Genomic DNA, 14,900 nt, shown 5'->3' with positions numbered 1-14,900 from the left:
TATTACCAACAAAGTCCAGGAGCAAGAGACACAAAAAGAAATATTTAAAATAATTATCAATAGTATACAATATTCAGGAACCTATCTGCCAAAGGAAAGTCAGGAATTATATGAACAAAACTACAAAACACTTTCTTTTTTTTCTTTATCATAGCTTTTTATTTACCCATGTATGCATGGGTAATTTTTCAGCATTGACAATTGCAAAATCTTTTGTTCCAATTTTTCCTCTCCTCCCCCCACCCCCTGATGGCAGGTAGATCAATACATGTTAAATATGTTAAAGTATATGCTAAATACAATATATGTATACATATCCATACAGTTATTTTGCTGCACAAGAAGAATCAGACTTTGGAAATAATGTACAATTAACCTGCAAAGGAAATCAAAAATGCAGGTGGATAAAAATAGAGGGATTGGGAATGCTATGTAGTGGTTCACGCTCATTTCCCAGAGTTCTTTTGTACAAAATACTTTCCACACAAATAATGTCAGATTTAATCAGTTGGAAAAATATCAGGTGCAGCAGTCATCAAAACCATTTGGTACTGGCTAAGAAATAGAGTAGTCAATAATTGGAATTGGTTAGGATCACAGGACAGAATAATCAATAACTATAGCAATCTAGTGTTTGACGAACCCAACCCCAGCTTTTGGGATAAGAACCACTATTTGACAAAAACTGCTAGGAAAATTGGAAATTAGTATGGAAAAAACTAGGCAGTGACCCATACCTAACATCATATATGAGTATCTCTGGAAGTCCCTTGCCAGAAGGGACCCTGTCTTTCCATGTTGAGATCCTGGGAAGTCTACATCATAGCCTGGCTATAAAGGGCATTTGTGCCCACTGTGGCACAGCGTCTTATGCTCTCATCTAAAGGAACATCCTTGTGCAGTCCTAGTATAATTCTTCTACAAACCTCATTAGCATTTTCGTTAGCAAGTTGCTTTATCAAAATGTCTGTGACTGTATTTTCACCATTAGTTCATATGATAGCTGTCTGCAAATGTCCCACAAAATCAGCAAAGGGTTCATTTGGCCCTTGTGTTATTTTTGTGAAGGCTTCACCCTTATCGTTTTTATTGTGGAGAGAAGCCCATGCTTTGATAGCAGCAGCAGCAATTTGCTCATATGCTGCTATGAAGTAATTAATCTGTACTGAGATATCTGCATAAGAATCTTCACCTGTTAGTTGGTCACAGGTGATTGAAGTATTAACTCCACTTTGACTATTTTGTTGGGCTTGTAGCCTATAGAGCTCACCATATTCAGAAAGCCACAACAAGTTTTGTCCAGGTTCTAAGCATACCCTTGCTATAGATTTTCAGTCACTAGGAGTTAAGATTTCATAAGCCAAATTCTGTAATAACATCTTAACATAAGCTAATGTAGCCCTATAAAGAGTGAAAGCCTTTTTCAGGTCTTTGAGGATTTCTATATCAAAAGGAACATATCTTCTACTTTCTTGACCTGAAGAGTTAAACTGTTGAATCACAGGATATATATGTAGTTTTAACTCAACTATATCCTTCTCTTCCTCTGTGGCCTTAAGTACTGTCTTTTGCAATCTATGCATAGGAGGGGGTGGTTGCTGGGGGGCGGGGGAGATGCTGATGGCATCACTGCTCCTCCCACTACTCCTCCTCCCTCCATCCTGGAAGGTGGAGTTAATTGGGGAGGGTCAATTATATGCCCCATAGGCAGGGTTGAAGCTTCCTGGTGAGATGGAAAATCACCATAACCTTGAACCTCACTTAAATCTCCATGCCCTGTGGGGATATGGTCATTAAACTGTTCTTTGTTTTCCTCTTTTTCCTCACACTTCCTCATCTGGCTCTTCCTAGAACTTTTCTTTTTTCTATAACTTGCAGGATTCTTTAAGGCTGACTGTATTATGTTGTATACATAGAATGCTTCAATGGAAATTGAATGATGACCTTTTTCATTGTAGTATTCACAGAGTTGTTGTCCTCCTAATTTTCAATTGTCTGGCGAGATTTGTTCTTCCTCTAAGAACCAAGGGGACATGTGTTCTAATGTACTCAAGAGTCTAGCCATCTGTTCCCAAGTTATAATTAAGCCTTATCCCTTGATCAAGTTAAGCATGCTTTCTATAGCGTCCCTTCAGGGCAGGGGTGGGGTTGGGGCACGAGATGGAGGAGAATCTTTTCCTAACAACAATAATGTAATGGGCTGAGGTTTGAGTTGATGCACTGAGGTCCCTTGAGGCTAAATAGTAATTGGGCTATACTCTATTAATATACATGATTGGATAAAGAATGGTCCCTGCCCACTCTCCGGGCAAGTCCTTATGTGTTGTATAGGAAATGACGATTTTGGTGGGTGGAGACAGAAGGAGACAGGAAGGGAAGCTGGGGGAGATTGTGCCTGGGTTCCATACTCCTAGCTGCTGGTCGTGTGGCTGCTGGTCTAGCTAGCTTCTTGACTCAGCTACACACATTGCTATTGCCCATTCTCTTCCATCTCAAATCCTTCTTCACTGAGAACAAAGACTGATGATTTTCCCCTAACCTGAATTCCTGACTCCGACTGATTTTTAAATACGCGATCTTCACACAATAAAAATGTGAAAATACTATGTTGTGATCTACACTCAGTCCCCACAATCCTCTCTCTGGGTGCAGATGGCTCTCTTCATCACAAGACTATTGGAACTGGCTTGAATAGCCTCACAGTTGAAAAGAGCCACATACAACAAAATTGATCATCATATAAATTTACTGTTATTGTGTGTATTATCAAATTGCTCACTAGAATGGTTAGATCAGTTCACAACTCTACCAAATAGAATTAGTGTCCCAGTTTCCCCACAATCCATTAAAACTTTATCATTATATTTTCCTGTCATTTTAGCCAGTCTGAGAGGTATAAAGTGGTATCTCAGAGTTGTCTTAATTTGTATTACAACAAATGAAGAGGAAACTAAGATAATTATTAGGAGCTATTTGGCTCATTTGTATGCCAATAAATCTGATAATCTAAGTAAAAATATAGATTGCCTAGATTAACAAATGAGGAAATATTTGTCCCATTTGAGAATAGTAAATTGAACAAGCCATTAATGATCTCTCTAAGAAAAAAACTCCAAGTCCTTATATTTTTGCAAGTGAATTCTACCAAACATTTTAAAAGCAATTCATTCCAATTTTATATACACTATTTGGAAAAATAGGGAAAGGAGTCCTACTAAACATGAGACAAATATGGTGCTGATACTGTAATCAGGAAAAGTCTAAATAGAGAAAGTAAATTGCAATCTCCCTAATGAATATTGGTGGAAAATCTTAAATAAAATATTAGTAAAGAGATTACAGCACCTTATTACCAGGATAAGTAAGATTTATACCAGGAATACAGAACTGGTTCAATATTAGGAAAATTATTAACATAATTAACCATATCAATAACCAAATGAAAAGAAATTATATGATTATTTCAGTAGATGAAGAAAAAGCATTTTACCAAATACAAAATTCATTTCTATTAATATCACTAGACAGAATAGCAAGGAATGGAGTTTTCCTTAAAATGATTAGTATTTACCAAAAACTATCAGCAACATTATATGCAATAGGAATAAATTAGAAGTGTTCCTAATAAGATCAAGGGTGAAAAAATGTTGTCCAATCACTATTATTATTCAATATTCTGCTAAAAATATTAGTTTTAGCAATAACAGAAGAAAAAGAAATTGAAGGAATTAAAGTAAATAAAGAGTAAACAAAATGTTCACTCTTTTCAGATGATATAATGATATATTTAGAGAACCCTAGAGAATCATTAAAAAAAAAAATCTACTACAATTAACAACTTTAACAAAGTTACAGGATTTAAAATGATCCCACACATATCATCAGTGTTTAAATATATTACCAACAAAATCCAGCAGTAAAAGATAGATTATATAAACTATATTATGTATATACCACACACACACACACACACACACACACACATACATATATATATATATATATATATATATATATATATATATATATATAATTATATAAACTTTAGATTATATAAAATATTTGGGAACCTATCCACCAAAGCCAGTAACTACATGAACACAGTTATAAAACACTTTTCACACAAATAAAGTTAGATCCAAATGGCTGGAAGAATATCAAGTACTCATTGGTAGGGTGAACTTATATAATAAAAATGACAATTCAATCTAATTTAATCTTATTCAGTGTCATACTATTCAAACTGCCAAAAAAATTATATGTAGAGAAAAAATAATAACAAAATTCATCTAGAAGAGCAAAATGTCAAGAATTTCAAGGTAATTGATGAAATATTTGCAAAACAATATGGCCTAGTTGTACCAAACCTAAAATTATATTATAAAGCAGCAGTCATCAAAGCCGTTTGGTACTGTCTAAGAAATAAAGTACTGGATTAGTGCAATAGGTTAGGTTCACAAGATACAATCAATAGTGACTATAGAAATCTAGTGTTTGATAAACTCCAAGACCCCCTCCTTCTGGAATAAAAACTCACTATTTGACAAAAAGTTCTGAAAAAAAAAAAAAGAAAAGAAAAATAGTATGGCAGAAACTAGACCAACATGTAACACTTTAAGCTAAGATATGCTCGAAATGGGTTCATGATTGAGACATAAAGGTGATACTATAAGCAAATTAGGACAACAAAGATTAGTCTACCTCTCAGATTTGTGGAGAAAGAAGGGATTTAAGGCCAAAGAAGAACTAGAGAATATTATGAAATGCAAAATGATTATATTAAATTATTTTTTTTACAAACAAAATCAATGCAGCCAAGATTAGAAGAGAAGCATAAAGCTGAGGGAAATGTTTACACTAAGTCTTTCTGATACAAGCCTCATCTCTAAAATATAATAGAGAATTGACTCAAAATCATTTGCCAACTAGTAAATGATCAAAGAATAAGAACTAACAATTTTCAGGTGAAGAAATTGAAACCATTTCTAGTCATATGAAAAAATGCCCTAAATCCCTATTGATTAGCGAAATACAAATTAGGGAAGAGTGTGAGGAGAAGGGAGGGAAAAAAATTTGGAACAGAAGAAGATTTTGCAAGGGTGAATGTTGAAAATTCTATATGCATATGCTTTTTTTAAACAAACAATTGCTATTCTCATGTAATTTGTATCCAAATAGAGGAAATACATTTTATATGTATAAATGTATATACATATAGATGTGTGTATGTGTTTCTGGTGTTCTGAAAATCTTAGACCAGTTTTAAGTCTTAATAACTTTGAAAATATAAATGCTACAAATATAAAATTTTGAAATGTTAATTATTTAACATTTCAAAATATTCAAATTTTAATTATAGTAAGTTTATTTATTTTTAATACACATTGCTTTATGAATTATGTTGCAAAAGAAAACTCAGAGTAAAAGGGAAAAACCATGGGAGAAATTAAAAAAAAAACAGAAGAAAAGAAATGAACATAGCATGTATTTTTTTACATTCAGTCTCCTTAGATCTTTTTCTGGATGTAGATGGCATTTTTTGTCCAAAGTCAATTGGGATTGCTTTGGATCACTGAACCCCTGAGAAGAATCAAGCCTTTCATAGTTGATCATCTCATATTCTTGCTGTTATTGTGTACAATGTATTTCTGGTTCTGCTTGTTTCACTCAGCATCAGTTCATGTAATTTTTCCAAGCCTTTCTATAATCAGCTTGTTCATTTTTTTATAGAGCAACGATATTCCAATACCTTCATATACTACAACTTATTCTGCCCATTCCCCAATGGGCAACTACTCTTTTTCCAATTCTTGGCCACCACAGTGAGCTCCCTCAAACATTTTTGTACATGTGGATTCTTTTCCCTTCATGATTTCCGGATACAGACCCAGTAGTAGTATTTCTAGGTCAAAGGGTATGCACAGTTTGATACACCTTTAGGAAAAGTTCCAAATTGATCGCCAGAATGGTTGAATCATTTCACAATTCCACCAACAATGTATTAGTGTCCCAGTTTTCCCACATCCCCTCCAACATTTATAATTATCTTTTCCTGTTCTGATCCTTAGTCAATCTGAAATGTGTGAGGTGGTACCTCAGAGTTGTTTTAATTTGCATTTCTCTAATCAGCAGTAATTTAGAGAAATTTTTCATATAACTATAAATGGATTTAATTTCATCATCTGAAAATTATCTGTTCATATCCTTAGACCATTTATCAATTGGGGAATGATTTGTATTATTATAATAATATGCATATGTTTTGAAAACAAAAAGTTTTAATAAAAAGCCTGTGCATACACTTTGATTCAGCAGTGTCTCAATTGATCTTTACTCCAATGTCATCATAAAGAAAAGAAAAGGACCCACATGTTCTTTTTTTTTTATTTATTTAATAGCCTTTTATTTACAGGTTATATGCATGGGTAACTTTACAGCATTAACAATTGCCAAACCTCTTGTTCCAATTTTTCACCTCTTACCCCCCACCCCCTCCCCTAGATGGCAGGATGACCAGTAGATGTTAAATATATTAAAATATAAATTAGATACACAATAAGTACACATGACCAAACGCTTATTTTGCTGTACAAAAAAGAATCAGACTCTGAAATATTGTACAATTAGCTTGTGAAGGAAATCAAAAATGCAGGTGGGCATAAATATAGGGATTGGGAGTTCAATGTAATGGTTTTTAGTCATCACCCAGAGTTCTTTCTTTGGGAGTAGCTGGTTCAGTTCATTACTGTTCCATTGGAAATGATTTGGTTGATCTCTTTGCTGAGGATGGCCAGGTCCATCAGAACTGGTCATCATATAGTATTGTTGTTGAAGTATATAATGATCTCCTGAGGACCCACATGTTCAAAAATATTTGTAGTAGTTTTTTTGTGATGTCAAGAACTGGAAATTGAATGGATACCCATCAGTTGAGGAATGGCTGAATAAGTCATGCTTTATGAATGTAATAGAATATTATTATTCTATAAGAAATTATAAGCAAGCTGATTTCAAATAAACCTGGAAAGACTTAACATGAACTGGTGTTAAGTAAAGTGAGAAGAATCAAAAGAATAATGTATACAGCAATAAGAAGATTATGTGATGATCAATTAGGATAGATCTCTTTTCAACAATGAGCTGATTCAAGGCAATTCCCATATACTTCGATGGAAAGAGCCATTTGCATCCAGAGAGAGAACTGTGGAGACTGAATGTGAATCAAAATATAATATTTTCACCTTTTGTTGTTATTGTTATTTGTTTGCCTGGTTTTTTTTTCCCTTTTTGAGCTGATTTTTCTTGCACAATTTGACAAATATGGAAATACATTTACAAGAATTGCACATGTTTAACTTATATTGGATTACTTGCTTTCCTCTTGAGGAGGGGAAAAATTGGATCATATTTGCATGCATTTGAAAAAATAAAATTCTATTACAAAAAATAAAATTAGAAAAAAAGAATTTAAAATGATTGTACATATGTAATCTATTTCAGATTACTTGCTACCTTGGGGAGGCAGGAGAGAGTGGGGACAAAGGGAGAGACAGAATATGGAAATCCAAATTTCATAAAAGGAAATGCTGAAAACTATATTTACATGGAAGGGGTGAAATTATTTTTTGTCATTTAAATTTTTTAAAATCTATTTTATTAATAAAACAGAAAAGGGAAACAAAACAGAATGAAACAAAAGAGAACATTGTCATGTGCGCGAATATAACAACAAATTACCAGATCAAGAAAATATATATAAGTAGAAGAAACTACATCCATAAGTATCCATCTTTTTTTATACTTCCTTGTAAATGGATCTTTTTATTCTCTGCTACTCACCTTTTTTACTTTATTCTTTTTTCCTCCTTTCATCCCCCACATCATACCCAAGAAGGCACTAGTTAAAAAAGGATATATTTATGTATACATATGGTAAATATTTACATACACAAACACATACACATTCCCTCACATAGACACAATACCTTTCTTATCTGCTCCTAACTTGCCTTGCTATTATTTAATCTCCTCTCCACCCTCTCTTGTCTTGTACCCATACACTTTGCTTCCTGGTCTGCCCATACCTCCTCCTCCTTATTTCTTTATATATTTTGGAAAGTGCTATACTCTTCATGGTATTTATGTAGTGTTGACTATTTAACATGTTCCCAATGTGAGCAGGTTTTCAGAACTACAAGTCCTCCCCCACCCTCTAATGCTTCTGTATCTATTCTTCCTCTGAAACTTATAATTGCTATTTTTACTTTAACTCTGTCGCAATCTTTCTTTTGAGCTGTTCTTTTCTTGATGTCAATCTTAATCAGTATTCATTTCAATGTAAAAAACATAAACAATCTGTCCATGTTGAGTTCCTTGAGTTCTTATATGTCAAATTTTCTACTAAGTTTAGATTTGGTTGATAGAAAATCTTGAAAATCTGTAAGTTCACTGAATGTCTATGTTTTCTCATTCAAAATTTTGTGTCATTTCGTGTCAAAGTCCTTTTTTTTGGTCACAAATTTCATGCAGTCCACTTTTGTATTTTCTGTTCATGATTTGTTCTCTAGATAAGTCATTTTTTCTTACAAGATCTTTCACATTCTTTTCTATTTTTTTCATTCTTTATCATCTGTTTTATAATTTATTGGTCTCTCATAACTTCACTGACTTTCCCTTGCACAATTCTAATTGTCAAAGAGTTGTTTTTGTCTTTGAGATTCTGTATCTCCTTTTCTACTTGGTTAACTTTTTCATAATCTTGTTTTTCTTGGATAGATTTTACTTTATTTTTTAGTTTTTTCTCAATGTCTCTCATTTGATTTTTCTTGGAATCCAGCTCCAGTGAATACCAAAGGTGTGAATGAATATCCAAGATGTGGCAGAAGATAGCCTTTGCAATCTCCATTTTTTAATCTGAATGCTGGGCTTAATAACTTTTAGGCCAATATTACAAGCTACCTTCAGTTGACATCCTTCCTCTAGGGTTAATGCACATTCCATATTTTGACATTTCAGTACCCAATTAACTATCAATACCAAGATTCTTATCAACAGGGAATTGTAAATAGCCTAGTTGTGATGCTCATCAACATCAACAGAATTGTAAATAGTTGTGATGTTTCATCAATATCAGTATTTGTTGAAACAGAGTAGTAAATAGCAAAAATTATCATATTAATGGGTAAATAGTATATTTAAAAATGATTTGTTCCTTTTTCATGCATTCTCCATCAAGATTATTCTAAATTTATCAAATACCTCTTTATAATTATTAATACCTGGATAGAACTCTAGCTATTCATGGACTTATTCAATACTGGCCCTCTACAGATTTTTAATTTTTTTAAGTTCTTCTATAAATTCTCTCTAAGCAGGTAGCCATTTCACATTATTCTTTGAGATAGATTACTACAGTGTTCTCCTCTGAAGATGAACCCCAGTCTTCCCTATTCCCATAGTATGTTTCTGTCATGGGATTCTTTCTTCTTTGCTGGTTCATTAAAAAAAAAAATAAGATGTATTAGTGTAAACACCTCTAATCTTGAGGTGGGGAGGATGGTATCCCTGGATTTGCTTCAACTCTCCTCTTTGACCAGGAACCCTAAACCAAAAGCTCCCCACTCCAGCAAGTGCCCAAAGTCAGCACCATCCCTGCCCAACTGCCCCTGCACTCACTGGTTGTTCTGGTTCCTTCTGCCCAGGGGAATCTCTGCAGCACAATTGGGATTGGCATTACTAATCAGTTGAGGTTCCCTCAGTCTTCCCTGAATCTGATCCAGACTCCACAAGCAGTCCAGGAGGTGAAAGTTTCTGTGGTTCCTGCTGAGTCTCCAGCCACATACCCCTAACCCAAGGGCTTCCCACTTTGTGAGATTCTGAGGAGCTGGGGGAAATCTGGAGGAAAATAAATAACCACATCTTAAATTGAAATCACTCTGGCTTTCACTGATTGACCAATTATAGATTCCAGGCCAAGCCCCACTTGATTATTGTTTGGGCCCTGATTGGCTCATAGTCATGTAAATAACATTTTTTTTTCTGTTTTGGTCAGAAATCTTGAGAATCTTCTTCAACCAGAATAATATCTTTGAGTAGGTAAAAGAGGCCATCCTCTGCCACATTTCTTTGAAAAGTCAAGGTCTCCCATTATATCCAGGGTCATCTCCAATCCTCCTGATCTATATCTTGTCACTGGACCCAGATAACTGGAAGGAAAAGTGAGGCTTGTCACTTTGCACAGCCCTCTCACTTAAATTCAATTTACTTTGAGTTCTTTTACCAAATGTTGGATGACCACTTTAGGGCATAGAAGAGATGCTTGTTTATGCAGGATTTGGACTAAATGTTACCTGAAGTCCTTTCCAATTTTGAGATATTGTAATTCTCTTAATTCCAAAAATTGTAAGTCACACAGAACAATGTCAACCTCTACTGTGAAGTATCTTATGATATATTTTCTACATCTTCTACATGAAAAATTATACAAAGGATATACTCAAAAATATGTATAACTGGAAAAGCAGGTGACCTGTTATATAGTGAGGTGATAACAGTACATAGAAAACCTGAGTACTACATTAGTAATCCTAAGATATTTAATAACAAAAACAATAATTAAATATAGAGAAATCTCCAATTCTCATTGTTAATCCTCTATGAGTAGTATATAGGAAGAAATGTAAGATCCTGATTACAAGCATCAAAAAGAGTGAAGAAATTGATTGGCATCAGTGGAGGAAAATCATATATCAGTGAAAATGTGTATCTACCAAAGTACTTGAATAGCATTTGTTAGAGAAATAACTTTATTCTAAGTAAAGTTTACTATGCTATAGTTTTAGCAGAGCCATTACCAGTCTTTCATACAGTAGATAGATCAAGTAATTAGTCACTCATTTAAGTGTGAAGAACTAATCCTCAGTGGTCATTAAAACTGTACTCATCTCTATTCACTAGGCTACCACTGTAATTCAGGCCCTCAGTATTTGTGGTAAAAGCCTCTTAATTAGTCTCTCTATTTCAAACCTATCTTTGTTCCCTCCAACATTTACCATTATCTTTTTCTGTTATCTTAGCCAATCTGAGAGGTGTGTAGTGGTACCTCAGAAATGTCTTAATTTGCATTTCTTTGAGACTTTGGCAATATCCTGTATACTTTCTCTAATCTGTTTCCAAATTTTGTCATTTCTTTCTTTACAGCATTTCTCTTTTCTATATTCTTGTCTCTATTAACATGGTCACCAGAATAGTTCAAGCTCCCATCACCTCTCATCAAGAAAATTGTAATAGCTCCTAATTTGTCTCAAAAAGTGACCCATTCGCCAACAAACTACACATCCTCTCTTTTTTAGTCTTATACTTATATTCTATGATCTCACTGGTCTTCTTGCTATTCTTTGAAAAAAACCATTTCATATCTTGACTAGAAATTTCATTTACAATCTAATATTTACTCATTATATTGAAAATTTCTTTTGTCTACTCATTTTTCCCAATCATTATTTTTTTTCTAGCAGCAGCTAGGTGATATCATATATACATAGAGACCTGAATCCAAATCAAGCCTCCAACTATTGACTAGTTGGGTAACCTTGGCAACTCACAATCTCTGATTATCTCAGTGAATAATAGTAATTAAAATAGGATCCATTATCCAAGGATATTGTAAGGAAAAATGGGATTATATCTGTCAAATGATTAGTGCAGCATCTAATACCTTGTAGGTGCTAATAAATATTTTCTTTCTTCCTAATTATTTTAGCTGTGATGATTTCTTTTTTTAAATAATAGCTTTTTATTTTAACATATATGCAAAAATAGTTTTCAGCATTCACCCTTGCAAAACCTTATGATCCAAAATTTTTCTCTCTCCCTTCTCCCATCCTCTTCCCTAGACAAGAAGTAATCCTATATATGTTAAACATTTGCAAATGTTATAACATATTTCCACAATTACCATGCTGCACAAGAAAAATCAGATCAAAGGGGGGGATTATAAAGAAAACAAAAAAGGAAACAACAACAAAAAAGAGGAAAATATTATGTTGTAATCTACATTCAGTCCTCATTGTCTCTTTCTGAGTGAAGATGATTCTCCATCACAAATGTATTGGAATTGGGCCAAATGACCTCATTTTTTAAAAAATCCACATCCATTAGAATTAATAATAGTATAATTTTTTTGTGGTTGTTTACAATGTTCTCTTGGTTGTATTCACTTCATTTAGCATCAGTTAGTTCATGTAAGTCTCTTCAAGCCTTTCTGAAATCATCCTGCTGATGATTTCTTATAGAACAATAATATTCTATAACATTTATATCCCATAACTTATTCAGTTATTCCCCATAATGTCCATAATGGACATCCACTCAGTTTCCAGTTCCTTGCCACTACAAACATTTTTGCACATGTGGGTACTTTTCCTTTTTTATGATTCCTTTGTGATAAAGCCCCAGTAGAAACACTGCTGGATCAAAGGGTATGCACAGTTTGATAGCCTTTTGGGCATAATTCCATATTGCTCTCCAGAATGGTCAGATCAGTTCACAAATCCATCCCAATGTATTAGTATTCCAGTTTTCCCACATTCCCTCCAACATTTACCATTATTTTTTTTCTGTTATCTTAGCCAATCTGAGAGGTGTGTAGTGGTACCTCAGAAATGTCTTAATTTGCATTTCTTTGACTAATAATGTTTTAGAGCATTTTTAACATGACTAGAAATTGTTTTAATTTCTTTATCTAAAATGTGTCTAAATTTAAAAAATTGCCTGTTCATAGCCTTAAACTATTTATCAATTGGAGAATGGCTTATAAATCTGAGTCAATTCTCTATATATTTTAGAAATGAGTCCTTTATCAGTACCCTTGGATATAAAAAAAAAAAAAATCCTGTTTTCTGCTTCCCTTCTAATCTTGTCTGCATTGTTTTTATTTGTACAAAAACAGTTTAATATAATCAAAATTATCCATTTTTAATTTCTTCATGTACTCTATTTATTTTTGGCCACAAATTCCTTCCCTTTCCTTGGATCTGAGAGCTAGATGATTATTTATTCTAATTTATTTATAGTTTCCCTCTTTATGTTTAAATCACAAATCATTATGGCTTTATCTTGATATTGGGTGTCAAGGTTGGTCAATGACTGGTTTCTGCCACACTATTTTCCAGTTTTCCCAGCAATTCTTGTCAAATAGTGAGTTCTTATCCTAGAAGCTGGGGCTTGCAATGATTTCTTACTTTCCCCTGTTTGTCATTTGTTTTTACTTTCTTTGGTGAATTTGTTACTATTTTGAGACAATAAATTGGTGTAGCTTCATTAGAAGACTAGCAGTAGTTACTCTATCATTCTTGCTGAAATTCATATATCACTATTATTTACAGGACAATCTATGCAATTCAAATAATCACATTAGTATTTGGGGATAAACAATGAAAAAAATATTGTTTTGAAGTGACCAGAGTTACTGTGAATATTTAGAAATTTGCCTACCAATATGCTATCATTAAAACAATATATAAGCAAAACATTGTATTTCTAGAATTGTGTAAGTTTATATGGAAATAACATAGTAGCAACAGTATTAAAATGTTAAATTATGACATATGTATTGAAACTACATTAATTCATCTCCCTTTTGGAAGGAATAAAATGAAATCTAATAAAAATTCAAAAAATAAAATAACTCTAGACATATTCATTGATACTGTATTTAAGGAAAGTGATATCCAATCCTAAGCAACATCTAATACATACTTTTTTTTTTTTTTTAACGAAGATAAAATTTCTTCTGGAATTTGTACTCTATAAACTACCAAAAGGATCTTGCACTAAAACTATAGTTTAAGAGGCTTCACAATGATCTTACCAATAAAGTATGCTGCAATGCTAAGTGACATTAAGTTGATATTAAGGGTAGGAAGTCCTAAGATTGTGTACATCTACTATTTTCATGTTGATTTTTGGTTTATAACTGAGGTGAACCTTTATTTAAAAGAATTTTGCATTTGACTAAACTTAATCATGGTTCTATTATTTGGACAAAATCTTTTTAGATTTAAAAAAAAATTTGGTAATATTTGCATCATACCTAATTCAGGTATACAATACAAGAGAGTTTCAAGCCATCTATTCAAAGTCCTTTAGTTGGAATCACAGATATGGCCAGGTGTGGATGTTTTGTCAGTTGACTTAAAAATCACTTGCTTTTGTTGTGGTGGTGTTGATACAACTGAGAGTTAAGAGGGAGAAAGGTTGAAAGGAAAAGATGAGCAAAAAAATAGATATCACTAAAAATACAAAAAAAAAACCCCAATAGATTCTTTTTTTCATTTCATAATATTCTTTGAATATTTTTTCATCAATTGCTCTAGGATGATGTCAAACAAATTTATGGATTTTTAACCTTTGCTGGTATACAATTAATTTTGTTATATTCATACTTAGAAACCATGGTACTTCATCTTCTTTCCATTTAGAAACAAAAGCATAATTAGTTACTGATATTTCACATTTATGTTTGAACTCACTTACTGAGAATGATTCATTTATCTCCCTTTACCAAAGGCCTCCTATATAATAAGACAACAAATCCTTTGGGGATAGCCTGAGATATAACATTAGCATATGTCAAATTATATGAGTTGAAATACAGTGTCCAGAAATGATGAGGATAGTAGGAATATATAATACAAAAGTATATGTTTATATATGTGTGTGTGTCATAATTAATATGTAGATATATCATATATGTTTAAATATGTAGATATGTATACACACATATATACATATTATTTCATCTCTGGATACTCCATTTTTTGTTGCATCACTTATAAGTATGTAAGTATTATTCTAAAGGTTATTCCAAAGGATTCTTTTATCTTGTCACATGAGATCCC

General features: G+C 32.9%; 1 protein-coding gene across 1 annotated transcript in view; it reads right to left on the bottom strand.

Annotated features, from left to right (window-relative positions):
• The window catches only part of SLCO1C1 (solute carrier organic anion transporter family member 1C1), a 114,792-nt gene that overhangs the window by 99,224 nt on the left and 668 nt on the right, over window positions 1-14,900 (bottom strand). The window lies entirely within an intron of this gene.

This window comes from Sarcophilus harrisii, chromosome 5 (assembly GCF_902635505.1).
Source record: "Sarcophilus harrisii chromosome 5, mSarHar1.11, whole genome shotgun sequence".
Classification (NCBI taxonomy): Eukaryota; Metazoa; Chordata; class Mammalia; order Dasyuromorphia; family Dasyuridae; genus Sarcophilus; species Sarcophilus harrisii.
The sequence above is the reverse complement of the archived record's forward strand: the minus strand, read 5'-3'. Positions and strand labels throughout refer to the sequence as shown.